This window comes from Nicotiana tabacum, chromosome 22 (assembly GCF_000715075.1).
Source record: "Nicotiana tabacum cultivar K326 chromosome 22, ASM71507v2, whole genome shotgun sequence".
Taxonomy (NCBI): Eukaryota; Viridiplantae; Streptophyta; class Magnoliopsida; order Solanales; family Solanaceae; genus Nicotiana; species Nicotiana tabacum.
In genome coordinates, this window is record NC_134101.1 from 220,479,323 (window position 1) to 220,501,595 (window position 22,273).

The 22,273-nt window shown below is 42.7% G+C and overlaps 1 pseudogene; it reads right to left on the reverse strand.

The window, feature by feature from the left end:
• The window catches only part of LOC142176286 (receptor-like protein EIX2), a 50,336-nt pseudogene extending 31,538 nt beyond the window's left edge, over positions 1-18,798 (reverse strand).
• Between the last annotated feature and the right edge of the window lie 3,475 nt (positions 18,799-22,273).

Here is a 22,273-nt window from a genome sequence, read left to right on the forward strand (position 1 = left end):
TGAAGCCTCAAACAGGTGAGGATATCTGCTCCGCATCTCCAACTCGGTCTCCCAGGTAGCCTCCTCCACGACCTACCTCTCCACTGCACTTTCACTAAAGCTATATCCTTTGACCTCAACTTTCGAACCTGACGACCCAAAATAGCTACTGGCTCCATATCATAAGTCAAATCATCATCCAACTAAACCGTGCTGAAATCCAAAACATGAGACAGATCCCCAATATACTTCCGGAACATAGAAACATGAAATATTGGATGCACACTCGACAAGCTGGGTGGCTAAGCAAGCTCATAGGTCACCTCCCCAATCCTCCGAAGCACCTTAAAAGGCCCAATGAACTGAGGACTCAATTTTCCTTTCTTCCCAAATCTCATAACACCCTTCATGGGTGAAACCTTCAACAGAACCTTCTCGCCAGCCATGTAGGACACATCCTGAACCTTCCTATCAGTATAGCTCTTCTATCTCGACTGCGCTGTATGAAGCTTCTCTTGAATCACCTTCACCTTTTCTAAAGCATCCTATACCAGGCTTGTCCCCAATAGCCTAGCCTCACCGGGTTCGAACCAACCAACTGGAGATCTACACCACCTCCAATACAAAGCCTCATATAGAGCCATCTGAATACTCGACCGGTAGCTGTTGTTATAAGCAAACTCTGCAAGCGGTAGAAACTGATCCCATGAACCTCCGAAATCAATAACACAAGCACGCAACATGTCCTCCAATATCTGAATATTGCGCTCGGACTGCCCATCCATCTGAGGGTGAAAAGATGTGCTAAACTCAACCTGAGTGCCCAACTCTCGCTGCACAAACCTCTAAAACTACAAAGTAAATTGAGTGCCCCTATCTAAAATGATGGAAACTGGGACACCAAGCAAACGAACAATCTCCCGAATATAGATCTCTGCCAACCGCTCTGAAAAATAGGTAGAACACACAGGAATGAAGTACACGAACTTGGTCAGCCGATCCACAATCACCCAAATAGCATCGAACTTCTTCAAAGTCCGTGGAAGTCTAACTACAAAGTCCATAGTGATCCTCTACCACTTCCACTCTGGAATATCATTCCACTAAAGCAAGCCACCCAGTCTCTGATGCTCATATTTTACCTGCTGACAATTGAGACACCGAGCTACAAATTCCACAATGTCTTTCTTCATTCTTCTCCACCAATAGTGCTGCCTCAAATCCTGATACATCTGAGCGGCACCCAAATGAATGGAATACCACGAGCTATGGGCCTCCTCCAGAATCAACTCCTGAATCCCATCCACATTGGGCATACAAATCCGGTCTTGCATCCTCAACACCCCATCATCACCAATGGTCATATCTCTGGTATCATCGTGGTAAACTCTGTCCTTAAGGATAAGTAAATGCGGATCATCATACTGACGCTTTCTGATGCGATCATATAAGGAAGACCAAGAAACCACACAAGCCAATACCCGACTAGGCTCCGAAATATCTAACCTCAGGAATCGATTGGAAAAGGCTTGAACATCAAGCGCAAGAGGTCTCTCCCTAACTAGAATATATGCCAAAATCCCCATACTCACTGCCTTTTGGCTCAAAGCATCGGCCACCATATTGGCCTTTCCCAGATGGTACAATATAGTGATATCATAATCCTTAAGCAACTCCAACCACCTTCGCTACCTCAAATTAAGATCCTTCTGATTGAACAAGTGTCGGAGGCTACGATGATCAGTAAACACCTCACAAGACACACCATACAAGTAATGCCTCCAAATCTTCAACGCGTGAACTATGGCAGCCAACTCCAAATCATGAATGGGGTAGTTCTTCTCATGAGGCTTTAACTGACGGGAAGCATAAGCAATAACTCTACCCTCCTACATCAAAACACAACCAATACCAACTCTCGAAGCATCATAATACACAGTATATGAACATGAAGCTGATGGCAAAACCAACACTAGAGTTGTGGTCAAGGCTGTCTTGAGCTTCTAAAAGCTCTCCTCACACTCGTCCGACCATACAAATGAAGCACCCTTCTAAGTCAACTTGGTCAAGAGCGATGCGATAGATGAGAATCCCTGAACAAACCGGCGATAATAGCCTGCCAAACCAAGAAAGCTGCGAATCTCTATGGCTGAGGACGGTCTGAGCCAACTCTGAACCGCCTCTATCTTCTTCGGATCAACCTGAATACCCTCACTGGACACCACGTGCCCCAAGAAAGCCACTGAACTGAGCCAAAACTCACACTTGGAGAATTTTGCATAAAGCTTCTCCTCCCTCAATCTCTGCAACACAACTCTCAAATGCTCCACGTGCTCTTCCTGGATACGCTAGTAAACCAGAATATCATCAATGAAAACTATGACAAATGAGTCGAGATAAGGCTGGAACACGTTGTTTATCAAATGTATAAATGTTACTGGGGCATTATTCAACCCAAAAGACATCACCAAGACTCAAAATGACCATATTGGGTCCTGAAAGCCGTCTTAAGAATATCTGAGTCCCTGATCTTCAACTGGTGATAGCCAAAACGGAGATCAATCTTGGAGAACACTCTCGCTCCCTGAAGCTGGTCGAATAAATCATCAATGCGAGGCAAGGGATACTTGTTCTTAACTATTACTTTGTTCAATTGCCTATAATCAATGCACATTCTCATAGTGTCATCCTTCTTCTTCTTCACAAATAGAACCAGCGCACCCCAAGGTGACACACTAGGCCGAATAAACCTTTTATCAAGGAGTTCCTAAAGCTGCTCCTTTAACTCTTTCAACTCCGTTGGTGCCATACGATATGGAAGAATAGAAATGGGTTGAGTGCCCGGAACCAGGTCAATACCAAAATCAATATCCCTGTCCGGTGGCATGCCCGACAAGTCTGCAGGAAACACATCGGGAAAATCCCTCACAATTGGAACAAAATCAATACTGGGAGTCTATGCACCGACATCCCTCACAAAGGCTAGATATGAAAGACAACCCTTCCGAACCATACGCTAGGCTTTCAAGAATGAGATCACCCTACTAGGAACATAATCAGTCAAACCTCGCCACTCAATTCGTGGCACACCCGGTATAGCTAAGGTCACTATCTTAGCATGACAGTCCAGAATGACACAGAGATAATCAATCCATGCCCAAAATGACATCGAAATCCACCATACACAATAATAAAATATCCACTCGGGTCTCCAGACCCCCAATAGTCACAACACACGATCGGTACACATGGTCTACAATAACATTATCGCCCACTGGGATAGATATATGAACAGGTGAAACAAATGACTCACGGGGTGTACCCAAATAATGAGCAAAGTATGATGACACATAAGAAAAGGCGGAACCGGGATCAAATAATATAGAGGCTTCTCTGTGGCAGACTGAAACAATACCTGTAATGATAGCATCAGAAGCAATAGCATCGGGTCTAGCTGGAAGTGCATAGAAACGGGCCTGACCGCCACCTGATCGACCTCCCCCTCTAGGACGACCCCTAGCTGACTGGGTGGGTGATGATAAAGTAACTGCCACTGAAGCTAATGACTGACCCCTCTGCTGAGATGAACCCGCAAGACGACGAGGACACTGCCTCCATATATGACCCATCTCTCCACACTCATAACAACTCCCTGGTGATGGAGAAGGGGACTGAAGGGAATCCCTCACACCAAAATGACTAGCTAATGCACCTGGCATAGAAGAGCCCTGAACTAATGGAGCACGAGACGAACTCTAAGCTGGAAGGGCACTAAGTGATGACTGGCCCTAATGAGAACTGTGAGAACCATGACCTGATGACGCCCCATGATAACCTGGGTGAGCTGGCTGAGCATGCCTGAATGGATGGCCTCTGCCATGCTGAAACTGACCTCTCGAAGGAGTACTACTATAACTACCAGATCCTCGAGGCCTCTTGGCCTCCCTCTCCTCTCACTCTTGGTGACGAACAAACTCAATCTCACAGGCAATATCCACAACCTCCTCGACCAGTCACCCTCTCCCTAGTCATGAGAATACGAAGCTGATAAGTGAGGCCATCAACAAACCTCATAATCCTCTCTCTATCTGTCGAAATCAACCAAATAGCATGACGAGCTAAATCGGAGAACCTCATCTCATACTGCATCACAGTCATCTCTCCCTGACGTAACCACTCAAACTCCCTACGCAGCTCCTCTCTGTGAGACTGCGACACATACTTCTCCAGAAAGAGAACGAAAAACTGTTGTCAGGTAAGGGGTGCTGCACCAATAGGCCTATGCCTCTCAAAAGCCTCCCACCAAGTGAAGGCAGCTCTAGAAAACTGATAAGTAGTGAAAACGACCCCGCTGGTCTCCAGAATACCCGCTATACGAAGCATCCTATGATACTTATCCAAGAATCCCTAGGCATTCTCACCCTTTGCACCATTGAAGGTCGGAGGCTGAAACCTACCAAACCTCTCCAATCTACATTGCTCATCCTTTGGCATGGTAGGAACTACATAGTCTTGAGCAACTACAACCGGTTGGGCTGGATGTGCCCTTGGCATCTGAAGTCCCTGCACGACCTGCTCAGGTGTGCAAGCGGCTGGAGTCTATTGCCTCCCCCAGCTTGAGAAGTAGCTACAGCTGTAGTGGCTGAGACCGACTGAGCTAGGCCAGTGCAAACTAATAGAATCTGAGCCAAGGCCTCCTGAAGAGCCAGAATCACAATGGGCACAGCTGGTGCTGCTGGAGCATCCATAACTGGGACCTGATCTTGAAGTGGGGCGGCTGGTAGATCTGCAGGTGCTGCCCTAGCTGCTGTGCGGTCCATACCTCTACCCCTACCGCAACCACGACCGCATCCTCGACCTTTAGTGGCCACAACTGGTGGTACTGGTGGTCGTCCATCCTGATCGATAGCTTGTGTCCTCACCATCTGTGAGAGAATAGAATAACATAAGTTTAGTACTCGGATCAGCAAATTCGCACGACAAGAATTTCAAGAATATAAAGTTTTTCCTAAAGGTTCTGCAGCCTCTCGAGGATAAATACAGACATCTCCGTACCGATCCGTGAGACTCTACTAAACCTGCTCATGACTCATGAGACCTATGCAACCTAGGCTCTGATACCATCTTGTCACGACCCTAAACCCGGACCCGAACGTGATGGCGTCTCTCATGAAGACAAAGTCAGTCGACACTTCCCATTTCGGTATTTAACAGTTAAATAGTAAGAAATAATCTAAGCATGATAAAATAATCCAAAGTTTAAGCATATAATAGCATAATTTGCGGAATACAACCCAACACAGCCTAATATCGGGGTGTCACTAGTCATGAGCATCTAAACAATCCGGAATACTTAGAGAAATCTATTGAGTTTAATACAGTAACTAAGAACATGGAGAATAAGATAGGGAAGAAGCTCTGGGCTGCGAACACCGTAAGCTACCTAGAGACTCCTCGGATTCGCCTGAGCTGGAAAGATCAGCACTCGGGAGCGGGACTAGATGCGCCTGAATCTGCACACGGGGTGTAGGGAGTAAAGTGAGTACTCCAACTCAGTGAGTAATAATCATAAATAAGGACTGAAAGTAGAAAATCACGTAAAGCACATTTGCAGACTATAATGAAGTAGTAAAACCAGTGAAAGATATATGAAAGTCATTTAACTCGAATTAAACTTCACGAAAAACTTTTTCAAAAATTTAAGCAGGTAAATGACATGCAATTAAGGAAAATAAACACATAAAGGTTCGCCCCTCGGGCAATATCTCAGAACAATACTAGCCCCTCAGGCTATATCTCACATCACAATAGGTACCCGCGCTCACTGGGGTGTGCAGATTCCTGGAGGGGCTCCTTACGGCCCAAGCGCAATATCAAGCCATCTTGTGGCATCATCACTAGACTCTCGGCCTCATATCAATCAAGCCACCTCGTGGCGTACATGTCTCAGGCCCTCGGCCTCAAATCAAGCTCAGCGTTTCATCACAACATAGGCCCTCGGCCTTACTCAGTCAAAAATCCTCACAAGTCACTCGGCAGTAGTAAAACAGGATTTCTCAACCCAATATCATTTAAAATATCATATAAGTGTTAAACCATAGTAAACATGGCTGAGTATGAAAATAGTGAAATATATCATGACTGAGTTCAACTCTAAAGTCAAAACGGTGAGGAAATATCAATAAAAATCCCCAAAGGGTTCAAATAGTTTGTACGAGACCCAAATATGACATTTAGCCCAAATAATGATGATAGCAAATAGGCTTTCAGTCAAATACGCGGTAAAATAGTTGTTCGAAACGGACTAAGTCACAATCCCCAACAATGCACGACCCCACGCTCGCTATCAACTGTGTACGTCACCTCGATATAGCACAGCGATGTACAATTCAAGGTTTCATACCCTCAGTACAATATTTACAATCAATACTCACCTTAATCCGATCAAATCTCTAGCTCGCGACGCCTTTGCCCCTCGAATCAGTCTCCACTCGCGTCGAATCTATTAAAAATCAGAATCACGGTGTCAAAATATGCTAAGGGAACAAAGCCCAACCGAAAATAATCAATATACGACACAAATCCCGAAATTACCAAAACCTGACCCCCGGGCCCACGTCTCGGAATTCGACTATTTTTATATCAATAGATTCCTTATCTCCCCAAGAGTTCATACATATCAAAAGTTCTAAAATCCGACCTCAAATGGTCCTTCAAATCCTTAATCAAAGGTCTAAGTTTTCAAGCCCTAGTTTCCCCAAACTTTGATCCTTAAATTCCATAAATTACAAGCCTAACCTGACAAATAATACCATAGAAATGAGTTTTAGGTCCAAAATCCTTACCTCAATGAAGTTCCCTTGAAATCCCTCTTCAATATCATCCAAAAAGCTCCAAAGCCGACTAAAAAATGGTGAAATAGCTCAAAAATCGTGAAGGACACAATGTATACCTTCTGGCCCACGCATTTTCGCATTTGCGGCCAATTTACCGCTTCAACGGTACCGCATTAGCGGTCAACCAACTGCTTCTGCGGTCTGGACTTATGTTCATCTATTCCGCATTTGCAATCCCATATCTGCATATGCGTCATCGCAGGTGCGATCCTCCTAACCGCTTCTGCGGTTTCCTGCCTATTTCCCAGCTTCCGCTTTTGCAATCATTTTCCCGCATATGTGACGTCGCACCTGCGGTCCCCAATCCGCAGGTGCGGAAATACCAGAAGCAGAAAAATTTGCAACTTCACAAAATCTCAAACTCCTCTGTCAACCATCCGAAATCACCCCGAGGCCCCCGGGACCTCAACCAAAAGCACAAACATATCCCATAACCGTATTCAAACTTGTACCAATCTTCAAAACACCTCAAACAATATCAAGTCAACCAAAACACATCGGATTCAATCCTAAGTTTCCAAAAATCTTCCGAATTCCACTTTTGATAAAAAATCCAACTAAACTACGTTCGAATGACCTGAAATTTTGCACACACATCCCAAATGACACAACGGAACTAATATAACTCTCGAAATTCTATTTCGGCCCCTATATCAAAATCTCGCCTACCAACCGGAAATCGCCAAAATATCAATCACCAATTCAAGCCTAAATCTACTCCGAACCTCCAAAACTCATTTCGATCACGCTCCTAAGTCCCAAATCACCTCCCGAAGCTAATCGAACTATCGGAACTCACATTCAAGCCCTCTAACACATAAGTCAATAACCGGACGATTTTTCCAACTTAAGCTTCCTCAAAAGAGACTAAGTGACTCAAACCTTATCAAATCCTCTCCGAACTCGAGCCAACCAACCCGATCACATATAGAACCGATAGACAAAGCAATAAGAAGTAGAAATGGAGAAAATGGAGCTGTAACTCATGAGACGACTGACCGGATCGTCACACTTTTGAAAAGGAATTGTTCGAGAGGTATATCCCAATTACATTGGTTGAAATCTGACGCAGCGGACCGCTGAAATTGTTGGAATCTAAGTACATTAACCAAAGACCTTGTTCACGTGACCAAGAAGGTGTTGAGATGGTTGGAACCTCGCCAACAAATTGGTTATGATAATGAATGAGAAATCAGATTTGAGAAGATAAGTTCCAAAACCAAGTTGGAACCTCACCTTCCAATCTATTGTTAGAGATGTCAAAGCTTTCTAACATTGAGTGTCAAGACTTTCTGGTAGAGTTCCAGTCAGTTTATTATTTCCTCATTTCAAATCCATCAAAGAAGAGCTATTTCTCAATCACGCTTGAAGAAAATTACTCATATCATTAAATAATTCAGATAATTCTCCCTCGAATAGATTTCATGAGAGAACAAGCGAACCTAATTTCGATAACTTTCCAATTACATGTCACGATCCAATTTAGGATCATAACTGGTACTTAGGAGCAAGTGCTCCCAAGTAAGCATCATCTTACAGAAAATCGAACAGAGTTTCCCCTATTTTAGGACTATCCAAAAAATTTCCTGTCTCATAAACAATTAACAACCAACCAATATTTACCTAAATCAACCACAATTGTCATGAACTAACAAAGTTTTCACTAACACTACCAATCTTATAAATAAGATAATACTAAGCCCATCTAAAAAATACGGAAAAAAAGTGCAATACTAGTAAATAATCCAATATAACGAATGAATACTTATGACATTAATAAAAACGACTATGGAGCGACTCTAAGAGTTTCGAGAAAGAAACTATAACAAATAAATAATAATCTTGGCCCACGCGAATAAATGCGGGGCTCACCAAAAACTGTCAACTCGTATACTCTAATTAACGAAATCCTCGCTTGTGTCAATTGCTATCTCTGTAAAAAAAAATGGGGAGTGAGTCGCTAGCTTAGTGAATAATAACGCTTAACCACAACCATTTTTAATTGGGGACAAGTCAGAAAATATGCTAGTATATTATAGAGAAAGTATAATAAGAATGTCCTTTCAGAAAGAATAAACAATAATCAGTGTTATCATGTGTTTCGTGTAACCAAAATCAATTGCACAATTCGGTTATAAACTCGATAGGCACTGTCTCATAGCAAATCTTTATGTTTGGGAGGTTTCCAAGAAAGGATCATGTAATCTGTATCATTGTATGGATCCCTTCGTGAAAGGAGTCAAATATAATTGTACGTCCCTACTCGAGGAAAAAATTGTAACTGTATGCTAGTTCTACCTTCCCACTAGCGAGGACTATAACTGTAATCGGTAATCTGTAAATACAAGGTGCACCAGGTCTAACGAACCCGCCGTTAGCTACGAGATCCTTCAAAGTCTCCTCTCATTTATACTCTTTCTTGTAAACAGTAAACACTCGTACAAAAGCATTTTCAAAATAATAAAGGGCATATCATTTTCTTATACAATCTTGTAATTTTGTTTCGGTAATGGTAATCATGTCTCACGTAACAGTAAAGCATGTCTAGTAATAGTGATAATAATTTAAATAACTGTAACATCTTAAGTAACGGTAAAATATATCTAGTAACGGTGAAAACATTTAGATTAACCGGTAAACATCTCAAGTAAACGGTTCGGTACCATATCAAGTAAAGGACTTGTCCCACGTGTAATTTCAAATATTCGGTAACACATTTATTTTCAAAATAATGTGTAAACCGTGCAGGTTATGAAACATACAAGTTGCGGTAAGATTACTACTCACAGTACTCGTGTCGAAATACCAACTGCGTCTCGAGCAATCTGTATGACTTCTTATCGATTCAAGTGCTCAATTCGTGTAAACTCTATAAATCAATATAAGTTTATGTTACCATCTGCTAACCGCAAAATTCAGTAAGTTTAAGTGATAGCAAGTCACAATTCCGATTACACGTCTTAGTGTTACTCAAAATACTATTTGTTAGACTACCTATAATGCTATCAAAACTAATTAACTCTTAATAACTTTTTCATGCCAGGTTCATGGTTATTCATGAACTAGTTTATTTCACCATAAAAGTTCATGTTATTATTACCCATTATAGTTAAATACCAAACTCAATTTTAGTATTACAATTTAACTCAACCCGTACGTCATAGATTTAGTATATAGGGATACTAGTTTAAATGAAATACAAAAATTGTTACCTCTTTTTTCTTTTTTTTGGGGGTTATGTGAATCCGTGCTACAGTAAGCAGTGACTAAAGTTTGTTTCTTCCCTAGAATCTCATTTCCAGCAGTTATCTCCTCCATGCTCCAGAGCTTTTCCCCACTTCAACCCGTTTTTTTGTACTTCTTGAAATTTCATTGTTTACTCTTTGTTCTTCATTTTTCTTCTTCTTCGCAGAAGCTTTAAAGCTTCTTCAAAATCCTTCTTATTGAAACCCTATAGGTCAACAACTTGGTGGGTTCGACCCACTTAATTGCATTCTTCTTTTTTTTATAAGATTGTTCTATTTTTATTTTTATTTTAAATTACCTAACCAACCTTTATTTTAATATGGGGTATTACATTACATTAGGTAATTTTTCAGAAAGTATATTTGTAGAAAGGTGAATACTAGTTATGGAGCTCAAATTTGAAATCTCATTTAGAACTACTCCCTCAATATTGTTTCCACGAAGACTAAGTGATTCCAAATCTTTGCATCAATATAACCAATTTGGGATAGTGGAGTTGTGGTTGTTGAATGCAAGATCAAGATTTTTAAGTTTTGTACATTTCCAGCCCCACTCGGCATCGCACCTTTAATACCACTATCAAGAAGCTCAACATTTTCAAGATTATTGAGATCAAATAAACATCTAGGTAAAAGACAATTGAAAGAGTTGCCACCTGCCCAGAAGGTCGTGAGAGAAGTCAAGTTAAAAGGACCTTCAGGAAACGGGCCAATCAAATTACTATATGTCAAATCATGAGAAACAAGACTAGGGAGATTGAAAACCCACTTGGGAATAGAAGAACCAAAATTATTCCTAGCAAGATCTAGAGTTCCAAGTGAAGAAATTTTTTGATGAAGTAGAGATGGTATATGAAGAAGATCACAACTATATAAACGAAGATCAACAAGAGAAGGAAGCATGTTAATGATCTATAGCCAGTTAGTTGCATTGCTGAGATCACAATATGAATCTCCAGATTCTCAAGATTCAAAAGACTTGGCAGCCACTCAAGGTTATTGATCCTTTGAGGATATCTTGATTCGTACCAACCACTGACTATGTATATCTCATTCACATGACGAGTCAAACTGTGGCACACAATCCCTTCCCATTTGCAATAATCTTTTCCAACATTCCAAGAAGAGAGAAGATCTCTGGGATCATATGCTTCTATCTTTGGACTCTCCAATGCTTGTTGCTCATTTTCTCTTACAAATTCTTACACTAACACTAAATGTCACGACCCGGACTTCCCACTCTCGGGGTCGTGATGACGCCTACTAGTGAAAGCTAGTCAATTCTATTTTAATTACCCTTTTCAAGTCTTTAAGTCCTTATAATTTCAAAACAACATATCAAAATAGTGAAAATAATAATATCAATAACAAAGTGGAAGACGAAATCTGATAATTTAACTTAATACAAACTGCGGAAGTCTAAATACAACTCTACCCAGAATTTGGTGTCATAATTTCACAGACTGTCTAAGATTACTACAAATAAGTTCTGAATAGAAATACACCAATCTGTCTCTGAATAAGTAAAAACAGAAAATAAAAAAAATGATAGAAGGAGATGCCAAGGCCTGCGGACGTCTGCAGGACTACCTCGGGTCGCCTGTTGGACTGAAGGCAGCAACCTCACTGCGGTCCAAACGCTCCGATACCAGTATCTGCACACAGTGCAGAGTGTAGTATCAACCAAACCAACCCCATGTGTTGGTAAGTGCCTAGCCTTACCTCGGCGAAGTAGTGACGAGGCTAGGACCAGACTACCAAATAAACTTGTGCAGTTAAATCCCATACATCGAAAAATAAAAGCAGATAATAAAAGTAAAGATAGGAGGGGGAATAACATGCTGCGGGGAGTATTAGATAACAACAGAATACCAGAGAGGAATGCAAAGAAACTAAAATTCAATTACTAACAGAGTAAGAAAAAACAAACACAGTATTCACTTTCATCTCTTTCTTGTTGCAGGCGTGCAACCCGATCCCATTTCAAATATTACCATGGCGGTGTGCCACCAGATCCCATTTCATATATCTTGTTGCAGGCATGCAACCCGATCCCATTTCATATATCTTGTTGCAGGCATGCAACCCGCTCCCATTTCATATATCTCATTGCAAGCATGCAACCCGCTCCCATTTACAAATCAACCTCAATCACAAAAGAATCCCGGCAAGGGCACAAAAGTACACAACAATACCCCGGCAAGGAAGACAATATCGTAAACAATAACATCCCAGCAAGTAAGAAAATGTCACAATAATAACATCCCGGCAATGGAGACAATATTATAAACCATAACATCTCGACAAGGGAACCAACAATGATAATCAACATTTTAGGCATGAACAAATCACAATGGAGTCACAACAATTACAATACGAGACTCACGGGTATGCTTGACACCGATGTATAGATACTCGTCACCACGCCTATACGTCGTACTCTACAATTAACACATAGCAAATAAGACACAACTCCTAATACCTCAAGCTAAGGTTAGATCAAACACTTATCTCAAACTTTCACGGCCAACTCAAGCGTCAAACATTGCTTTTTCTTTAGAATTTGCCTCCAAATTACTTGTATCTAGACCAAATTAATTTAACAATATCAATAAATACTAAAGAATTCATACCCAATGCTTAATTACACATTTTCTACCAATTTCCCCAAATAGTCAAAAATTGACCCCGGGCTCGCTTGGTCAAAACTCGAGGTTCGGACCAAAACCCGATCACCCATTCACCCACGAGCCCAAATATGTAATTAGTTTCAAAATCTGACCCCAAAACGAGGTCTAAATTCCAATTATTCAAAAAGCCCTAAGTTTACCCAAATTCCTAATTTCTACCATGAAAACTCTTGATTTTTGATTAGAAAGTGATGAAAAACATTGGGTAATTGAAGGAGTAAAGTTTAGATTTGATTACCAACACTTTAGGGATGAATTTGTGGGGAGAAAATCGCCTCGAGGCCTTGGGAGTTCGAAAATATGGAGTAAAATAGGCTCTGCCCGGTTCTGGTTCTGTCTTAAGATAACTGGGCAGGCCTTCATCGCATTCGCGATAGGCCTGTCGCGTTCGCGATGGGTCAGGCCCAGATGGCCATTGCATTCGCGTTTAAGGGCTCGCGTTCGCGGAGTTTCAGCTTCTCAAGCCTTCGCGTTCGTGGTCAGGTGGCCGCATTCGCGTAGAACAATTTGAAATCCCTCCCCCAGGCCCACTAACCCTACGCATTCGCGAGAGTTGGAACACGTTCGCGAAGGGTAACTCCCTCAACAGCTTCGCATTCGCGTCGTGAGCTCCTCGTTTGCAAAGAACAAACTGGCACCTGAGGAAACTTGCCTTACGCGTTCGCAAGTGAAGCCACGCGAACGCAATGAGCAAAATCTCTGTGCAACTGAGACAGCAAAACCTGCAACTTTTCTAAGTGTAAAAACATTCTGAAATTTATCCGAAACTCAACCGAGCCCTCGGGGATCCAAACCAAACATGCATACTAACTCAAAAACATCATATGGACTTACTCGTGCGATCAAATCACCAAATTAACAGCTATAACAACGAATTTAGCATCAAAATCAAATACAAATCTCAAGAACACTTAAGTTTCAAATTTCACAACTGAGGGTCCGATTCATGTCATTTCAAGTCTGTTTCTTACCAAATTTTACAGGCTCAATCTAAACACCATATAAGTCCTGTACCATGTTCCGGAACCAAGATACGGGCCCGATACCATCAATTTCAAATACATTCAAACTTTCAAAAACTTTTAAAATTTCAGTTAAACAATTTTCTTCAAAAATTCATTTCTCGGGCTTGGGACCTCAGAATTTAACTCCGGCCATATGCCCAAGTCCCATATCTACGGATCCTCCAGGACCGTCAAATCACGGGTCCGGATCCGTTTACCCAAAATGTTGACCGAAGTCAACTTAAATTCATTTTAAAGGCAAATTTTATTATTTTCACAGATTTTCACATAATGGCTTTTTAGCTATATGCCCGGATTGCGCACGCAAAACGAGTTCAAGTAAAAAGGAGGTTTTAAGGCCTCAGAACACAGAATTTATTTCTAAAACAAGTGATGACCTTTTGGATCATCACATTCTCCACCTCTAAAATAATCGTTCGTCCTCGAACGGACATAAGAAGGAAGTACCTGAGTCGGGGAAAAGATGGGGATAACGGCTCCGCATATCGAACTCGGACTCCCAGGTCGATGCCTTAGCAGGCTGACCTCTCCACTAAACACGAATAGAAGGGAAACTCTTCGATCTCAACTGAAAAACTTGCCGGTCTAGAATAGCTACCGGCTCCTCCTCATAGGACAAGTCCTTGTCCAACTGGACAGTGCTGAAATCTAACACGTGGGATGGATTATTGTGATACTTCTGAAGCATGGACACATGAAACACTGGATGCACAACTGATAAACTCGGCGGCAATGCAAGTCTTTAAGCCACCTCTCCCATTCGATCAAGAATCTAAAACGGGCCAATGAACCTAGGTCTAAGCTTGCCCCTCTTCCCAAATCTCATCATGCCCTTCATAGGCGACACCAGAAGCAACACCCGCTCACCGACCATGAATTCCAAATCACGAACCTTACGGTCGACATAACTCTTTTGCCTGGACTAAGCTGTATGAAGCCTATCCTGAATAATCCTGACCTTGTCCAAGGCATTCTGTACTAGATCCGTACCCAACAACTGAGCTTCTCCTGGCTCAAACCATCCAACTGACGACCAACACCGCCTACCATATAAAGCCTCATAAGGAGACATCTGGATACTTGATTGGTAGTTATTGTTGTAGGCAAACTCCGCTAAAGGGAATAACTGATCCCACGAGCCTCCAAAGTCAGTGACACTAGCTCGGAGCATATCCTCCAAAATTTGAATAGTTCGATCGGACTGCTCATCCATCTGAGGATAAAATGTTGTGCTCAACTCAACCCGTGTGCCCAGCTCACGCTGAACTGCTCTCCAGAAATGTGAGGTAAACTGTGTACCTCGGTCCGAAATGATAGACACGGGTACACTATGAAGATGAATAATCTCCCGGATATAGATCTCAGCTAACCTCTCGGAAGAATAGGAGACTGCCACAGGAATGAAATGTGCTGACTTGGTCAGCCTATCAACAATAACCCACACTGCATTGAACTTCCACTGAGTCCGTGGGAGTCCAACAACAAAGTCCATAGTGATACGCTCCCACTTCCACTCAGGAATCTCAATCTTTTGGAACAAACCACCAGGTTTTTGATGCTCGTACTTTACCTGCTGACAATTTAAACATCGAGCCACATATGCAACAATATCCTTCTTCATCCTCCTCCACCAATAATATTGCCGCAAATCCTGATACATCTTAGCGACGCCCAGATGAATAGAGTATCGGGAACTATGGGCCTCCTCTAAAATCAGCTCTCGGATCCCATCCACATTTGGCACACAAACTTGACCCTGTAGCATCTAAACATCATCATCTCCTAATGTAACCTGCTTGGCACCACCATGCTGCAACGCGTCTTTAAGGACACACAAATGAGGATTATCATACTGCCGATCTCGAATACGCTCCAATAAAGAAGAACGAGCGACTGTGCAAGCTAATACACGTCTGGGCTCAGAAACATCCAACCTCACGAACTGATTGGCCAAAGCTTGAACATACAAAGCAAGCACTCTCTCACCGACCGGAATATACGCGAGACTGCCCATAATGGCTTACTGCCTACTCAAAGCATCGGTCACCACATTGGCCTTCCTGGGATGATACAAGACGGTGATATCATAGTTTTTCAATAGCTCCAACCACCTTCTCTGCCTCAAATTTAGCTCCTTCTGCTTGAACAAGTATTGTAAACTCTTGTCATCCGTGAACACCCCACATGCCACGCCATACAGATAATGTCTCCAAATCTTCAACGCGTGAACAATGGCTGCTAACTCCAAATCATGAACTGGATAGTTTTTCTCATGGATCTTCAACTGACGCGAAGCATAAGCAATGACCTAGCCATCATGCATCAACACCGGACCAAGTCCAATACGAGATGTATCACAATAAACTATATATGGCCCTGAACTTGTGGGCAAAACCAACATTGGCGTCATAGTCAAAGCTGTCTTGAGCTTCTGAAAGCTCGCCTCACACTCGTCCGACTATATGAATTGGACACCCTTCTGGGTCAACCTGGTCATCGGGGCTGCAAGAGATGAAAACCCATTCATAAACCGAAGATAATAGCCTGCCAAACCCAAGAAACTCCAGATCTCTGTAGCTGATGCGGGTCTAGGCCAGTTCTTGACTACCTCTATCTTCTTCAGATCTACTTGAATACCTTTGCTGATACAACATGACCCAAGAATCCAACTGAACTCAACCAGAACTCACACTTCAAAAACTTAACATACAACTGACTATCTCTCAAAGTCTGAAGAACCACTCTCAGATGCTACTCATGCTCCTCCCGGCTGTGGGAATAAATCAAAATATCATCAATGAAGACTATTACAAACGAATCCAAATAAGGCTTGCACACTCGGTTCATCAAATCCATAAAAGTTGTTGGAGAATTTGTCAACCCATGACATCACCAAGAACTCATAATGCCTGTATCGAGTGTGGAAAGCTGTCTTAGGGACATCGAATGCCCTAATCCTCAACTGATGATAGCCAGATATCAAGTCAATCTTCAAAAATACCTTGGCACTCTGAAGCTGATCAAACAAATCATCAATCCTCGACAATAGATATTTATTCTTGATTGTAACCTTGTTCAACTGCCGGTAATCTATACACATCATCATCTATTCGTCCTTCTTCTTAACGAACAACACCGGCGCACCCCAAGGTGAGACACTAGGTCTAATGAAGCCTTTATCAAGCAAGTCTTGTAACTTTTCCTTCAATTCTTTCAACTCAGGCGGGGCCATACGATACGATAGAATAGAAATGGGTTGAGTGCCCAGAGTCAAATCAATGCAGAAGTCAATATCCCTATCAGGTGGCATACCCGGCAGGTTTGAAGGAAATACCTCAGGAAACTTACGAACTACAGGCACCGAATCAATAGAAGGAACCTCAGCACTAGAATCACGAACATATGTCAAATAGGCCAAACACCCCTTTTCGACCATATGTCGAGCCTTCATATATGAGATAACACTACGGGTAGAATGACTAGGAGTCCCTCTCCACTCTAAATGAGACAACCCCAGCAAGGCTAAGGTAACAGTCTTGGCATGACAGTCCAAGATAACGTGGTAAGGTGATAACCAGTCCATCCCTAATATGACATCAAAATCAAACATGTCCAAAAGTAATAAGTCTACTCGGGTCTTAAGACCCTCAATCACAACTATACATGAACGATGGACACGATCTACCACAATAGAATCACCTACCGGTGTAGACACATATACAGGAGTACTCAAGGAATCACTAGGCATGACCAGATATAGTGCAAAATAAGATGACATATAAGAGTACGTAGATCTTGGATCAAATAGAACTAAAACATCTCTACTACAAACCAGAACAGTACCTGTGATAACTGCATCAGAAGCCTCAGCCTCAAGCCTGGCTAGAAGAGCATAACATCGTGGCTGGGCCCCACCACTCTGAACTACATCTCTAGGATGGCCTGTTGGCCGGCCTCCACCTTTAGCGGCCTGATCTCCACCTCTAATACCTCTATCTCCACCTCTAACACTTCTTCCCCCACCTCTAGCTGGCTGAGCGGGCTGTGGAACACTCGGTGCCTAAACCATAGCACGGGTACCCTGGTGTTGAGAACTGCTCGGTGCTCGATGGAAAAATCTAGCAATATGCCTCGGATCGCCACAAGTAAATCAAGCCCTCAGCTACTAGGCTGACGACCCTGAAAACTCTGAAGCGAAGGTACATTAATAGGAGCTGGCGATGCACTATAGGACTACAGATCAGAATACTGCATGTGAGAACCACGACCACCTAGGCACCATGAGAAGCCTAAAGTGCTGACTAAAACAGCCTGGAAGGATGGCCCCTACCAAAAGAATCTCTGCCTCCAAATGAGGCACCACTGAATCTTCCCGAATGACGAGGCCTCTTGTCCGACCCCTAACCAATCCCCTGCGATAGAACCATCTCAACTCTCCTAGCCATATTGGCCGCCTCCTAGAAATAAATCTCACTCCCTGTCTCCTTAGCCATCTGCAATCGAATAGGCTGAATAAGTCCCTCAATGAACCTCCTTATACTCTCTCTCTCTCTCTCTCAATGGGAAGTATAAGAAGAGCATGACGGGCCAAGTCAATAAATCTGGTCTCGTACTGAGTAACAGTCATAGAACCCTGTTGGAGACGCTCAAACTGCCTCCGATAGTTCTTCCTCTGAGTGATAGGAAGAAACTTCTCCAGAAATAGCTGAGAGAACTGATCCCAAGTCAAAGCTGATAACCCAACTGGTCTAGCCAAACAATAATCTATCTACCAAGTCTTGGCAGATTCAGATAAGCGAAAAGTAGCAAAGTCAACCCTATTAGTTTCCACTATCCTTGTGTTCCTGAGAACCTCATGACAATTGTCTAAATAATCTTGGGGATCCTCAGAAGATGCACTGCTGAAAGTGGTAGCGAAGAGCTCGGTGAACCTGTCTAATCTCCACAGGGCATCAGTAGACATAGTTGCTCCATCACCGGTCTGAGCTACTACACCCGGCTGAATTGTTCCAATTGGTTGAGCTACTAGAGTCTAAAACTAGGGAGCCATCTGCTCTAGAGTGCGGGTAGCAGGAGTCTGGGCTCCTCCTCCAGCCTGAGAGACGGCTGGTGCTACAGGAAGCAAGCCTGCCCGGGTGACACTCTCCATAAGGCCCACTAGATGGACCAGAGAATCTTGGGGTACCGGAGTAGCAATGAACCCCTCTGGGACTTGATCTGGGCCCACCGGAACTGCCTGGGCTGGAACCTCATCATCAAACTCAAGTTGAGGCTCTGCCGCTGGTGCTGTTGCTCTGTGCTGAGCTCTGCCCATACCTCGGCCTCTATCACGGCCTCGGCCTCACCCTCTGCTCCTCGTGGGAGCTGCTGCTGGGGGCTTAGGCTGCTAATCAGTGGATGAGGAAGCGCGTGTTCTTGCCATCTGCGAAAGAGTAGAGTAGAAATTCAATTAGCATTGAGAAACCAAACCGCACGACAGGAAAGAATAGATGTGAAGTTTTTCCTAACTCTGTAACCTCTGGGATAAATACAGATGTCTCTGTACTGATCCCTCAGACTCTACTAAGCTTGTCCGTGAATTGTGAGACCTAAGTAACGTAGAGCTCTGATATCAACTTGTCACAACCCGGATTTCCCACCCTCGGGGGTTGTGATGGCGCCTACTAGTGAAAGCTAGGCAAGCTAACTATTCCGTTTTAATTGTCCTTTTCAAGTCTTTAAGTCTTTATAATTTCAAAACAACATATCAAAACAACGGAAATAATAATATCAATAACAAAGCGGAAGACGAAATCTATTAATCTAACTTAATACAAACTGCGAAAGTCTAAATACAACTCTACCCAGAATTTGGTGTCACAATTTCATAGACTGTCTAAGATTACTACAAATAACGTCTGCATAGAAATACATGAATCTGTCTCTTAATAAGTAAAAACAAAAAAAGAATAGAAGGAGAAGCCAAGGCCCGCGGACACCTGCATGACTACCTCGGGTCGCCTGTTGGATTGAAGGCAGTAGCCTCACTACGGTCCAAACGCTTCGGTACTAGTATCTGCACACAGTGCAGAGTGTAGTATCAGCACAAAGACCCCATGTGCTAGTAAGTGTCTAGCCTAACCTCAGCGAAGTAGTGACGAGGCTAGGACTAAACTACCAAATAAACCTGTGCAGTTAAATCCTATACCGCAGAAAATAAAAGCAGATAATCACAGTAAAGATATGGGGAATAACATGCTGGGAGTATCGGATAACAATAGAATACCAGAGAGGAATGCAAAGAAACTAAAACTCAATTACTAACAGAGTAAGAAAAACAAACACAGTATTCACTTTCATCTCTTTCTTGTTGCAGGCGTGCAACCCGATCCCATTTCAAATATTACCGTGGCGGCGTGCCACCCGATCCCATTTCATATATCTTGTTGCAGGCATGCAACCCGATCCCATTTCATATATCTCGTTGCAGGCGTGCAACCCACTCCCATTTCATATATCTCGTTGCAGGGGTGCAACCCGCTCGCATTTCATATGTCACCGTGGCGGCATGCCACCCGCTCCCATTTACAAATCAACCTCAATCACAAAAGAATCCTGGAAAGGGCATAAAAGTACACAATAATACCCCGGCAAGGGAGACAATATCGTAAACAATAACATCCCGGCAAGGGAGACAATGTCATAACAATAACATCCCGGCAAGGGAGACAATATTATAAACCATAAATCCCGGCAAGGGAACCACAATGATAATCAACGGACATGCTTGACACCGACGTATAGATACTCGTCACCACGCCTATACGTCGTACTCTACAATTAACACATAGCAAATAAGACACAACTCTTGATCCCTCAAGCTAAGGTTAGACCAAACACTTACCTCAAACTTTCACGGCCAACTCAAGCCTTAAACACCACTTTTCCTTTAGAATTAGCCTCCAAATTACTTGTATCTAGCCCAAATTAATTTAACAACATCAATAAATACTAAAGAATTCATACCCAATGCTTAATTACAGATTTTCTACCAATTTCCCCAAAAAGTCAAAAATCGACCCCAGGCCCGCTTGGTCAAAACTCGAGGTTCGGACCAAAACCCGATCACACATTCACCCATAAGCCCAAATATGCAATTAGTTTCGAAATCCAACCCCAAAACGAGGTCTAAATCTCAATTATTCAAAAAGCCTTAACTCTACCCAAATTCCTAATTTCTACGATGAAAACTCTTGATTTTTGATTAAAATTGATGAAAAATACTGGGTAATTGAAAGAGTAAAGTTTAGAATTGATTACCAACACTTTGGGGATGAATTTGTGGGGATAAAATCGCCTCTAGGCCTTAGGAGTTCGAAAATATGGAGTAAAATAGGTTCTGCCCGGTTATGGTTTTGTTTTAAAATAATTGGGTAGGCCTTCATCGCGTTCGTGATAGGCCTTTCGCGTTCGCGACGGGTCAGGCCCATATGGCCATCGCATTCGCGTTCAAGGGCTCGCATTCGCGGAGTTTCAGCTCCTCGAGCCTTCGCGTTCGCGGTCAAGTGGCCGCATTCGCGTAAAACAATTTGAAATCCCTCCCCAGGCCCACAAACCCTACACGTTCACGAGAGTCGGAACGCATTCGCGAAGGGTAACTCCCCTCACAGCTTCGCGTTCGCGTCGTAAGCTCCGCGTTGTGAAGAACAAACTGGCACCTGAGGAAACTTGCCTTACGTGTTCGCGAGTGAAGCCACGCGAACGCGAAGAGCAAAATCTCTGTGCACCTGAGACAGCAAAACCTGCAACTTTTCTAAGTGTAAAAGCATCCCGAAACTCACCCGAGCCCTCGGGGCTCCAAACCAAACATGTATACTAACTCAAAAACATCATATGGACTTACTCATGCGATCAAATCGCCAAATTAACAGCTTTAACAACGAATTCAACATCAAAATCAAAGAAAAATCTCAAGAACACTTAAGTTTCAAATTTCACAACCGAGGGTCTGATTCACGTTATTTCAAGTCCATTTCTTACCAAATTTTACAGGCTCAATCTAAACACCATGTAAGACCTGTATCGGGCTCCGAAACCAAGATACGGGCCCGATACCATCAATTTAAATACATTTAAATTTCCAAAAACTCTTAAAATTTTAGTTAAATAATTTTCTTCAAAAATTCATTTCTCAGGTTTTGGACCTCGGAATTCAATTCCGAGCATAAGTCCAAGTCCCATATCTTTCTACGGACCCTCTAGGACCGTCAAATTACGGGTCCGGGTCCGTTTACCTAAAATATTGACCGAAGTCAACTTAAATTACATTTTAAAGGCCAAATTAACATTTTCATCAAATTCCCACATAAAAGCGTTCCGGATATACATCCGGACTGTGCACGCAAATCGAGGTGAGGAAAAAAGAGGTTTAAGGCCTCGAATCACATAATTTAATTCTA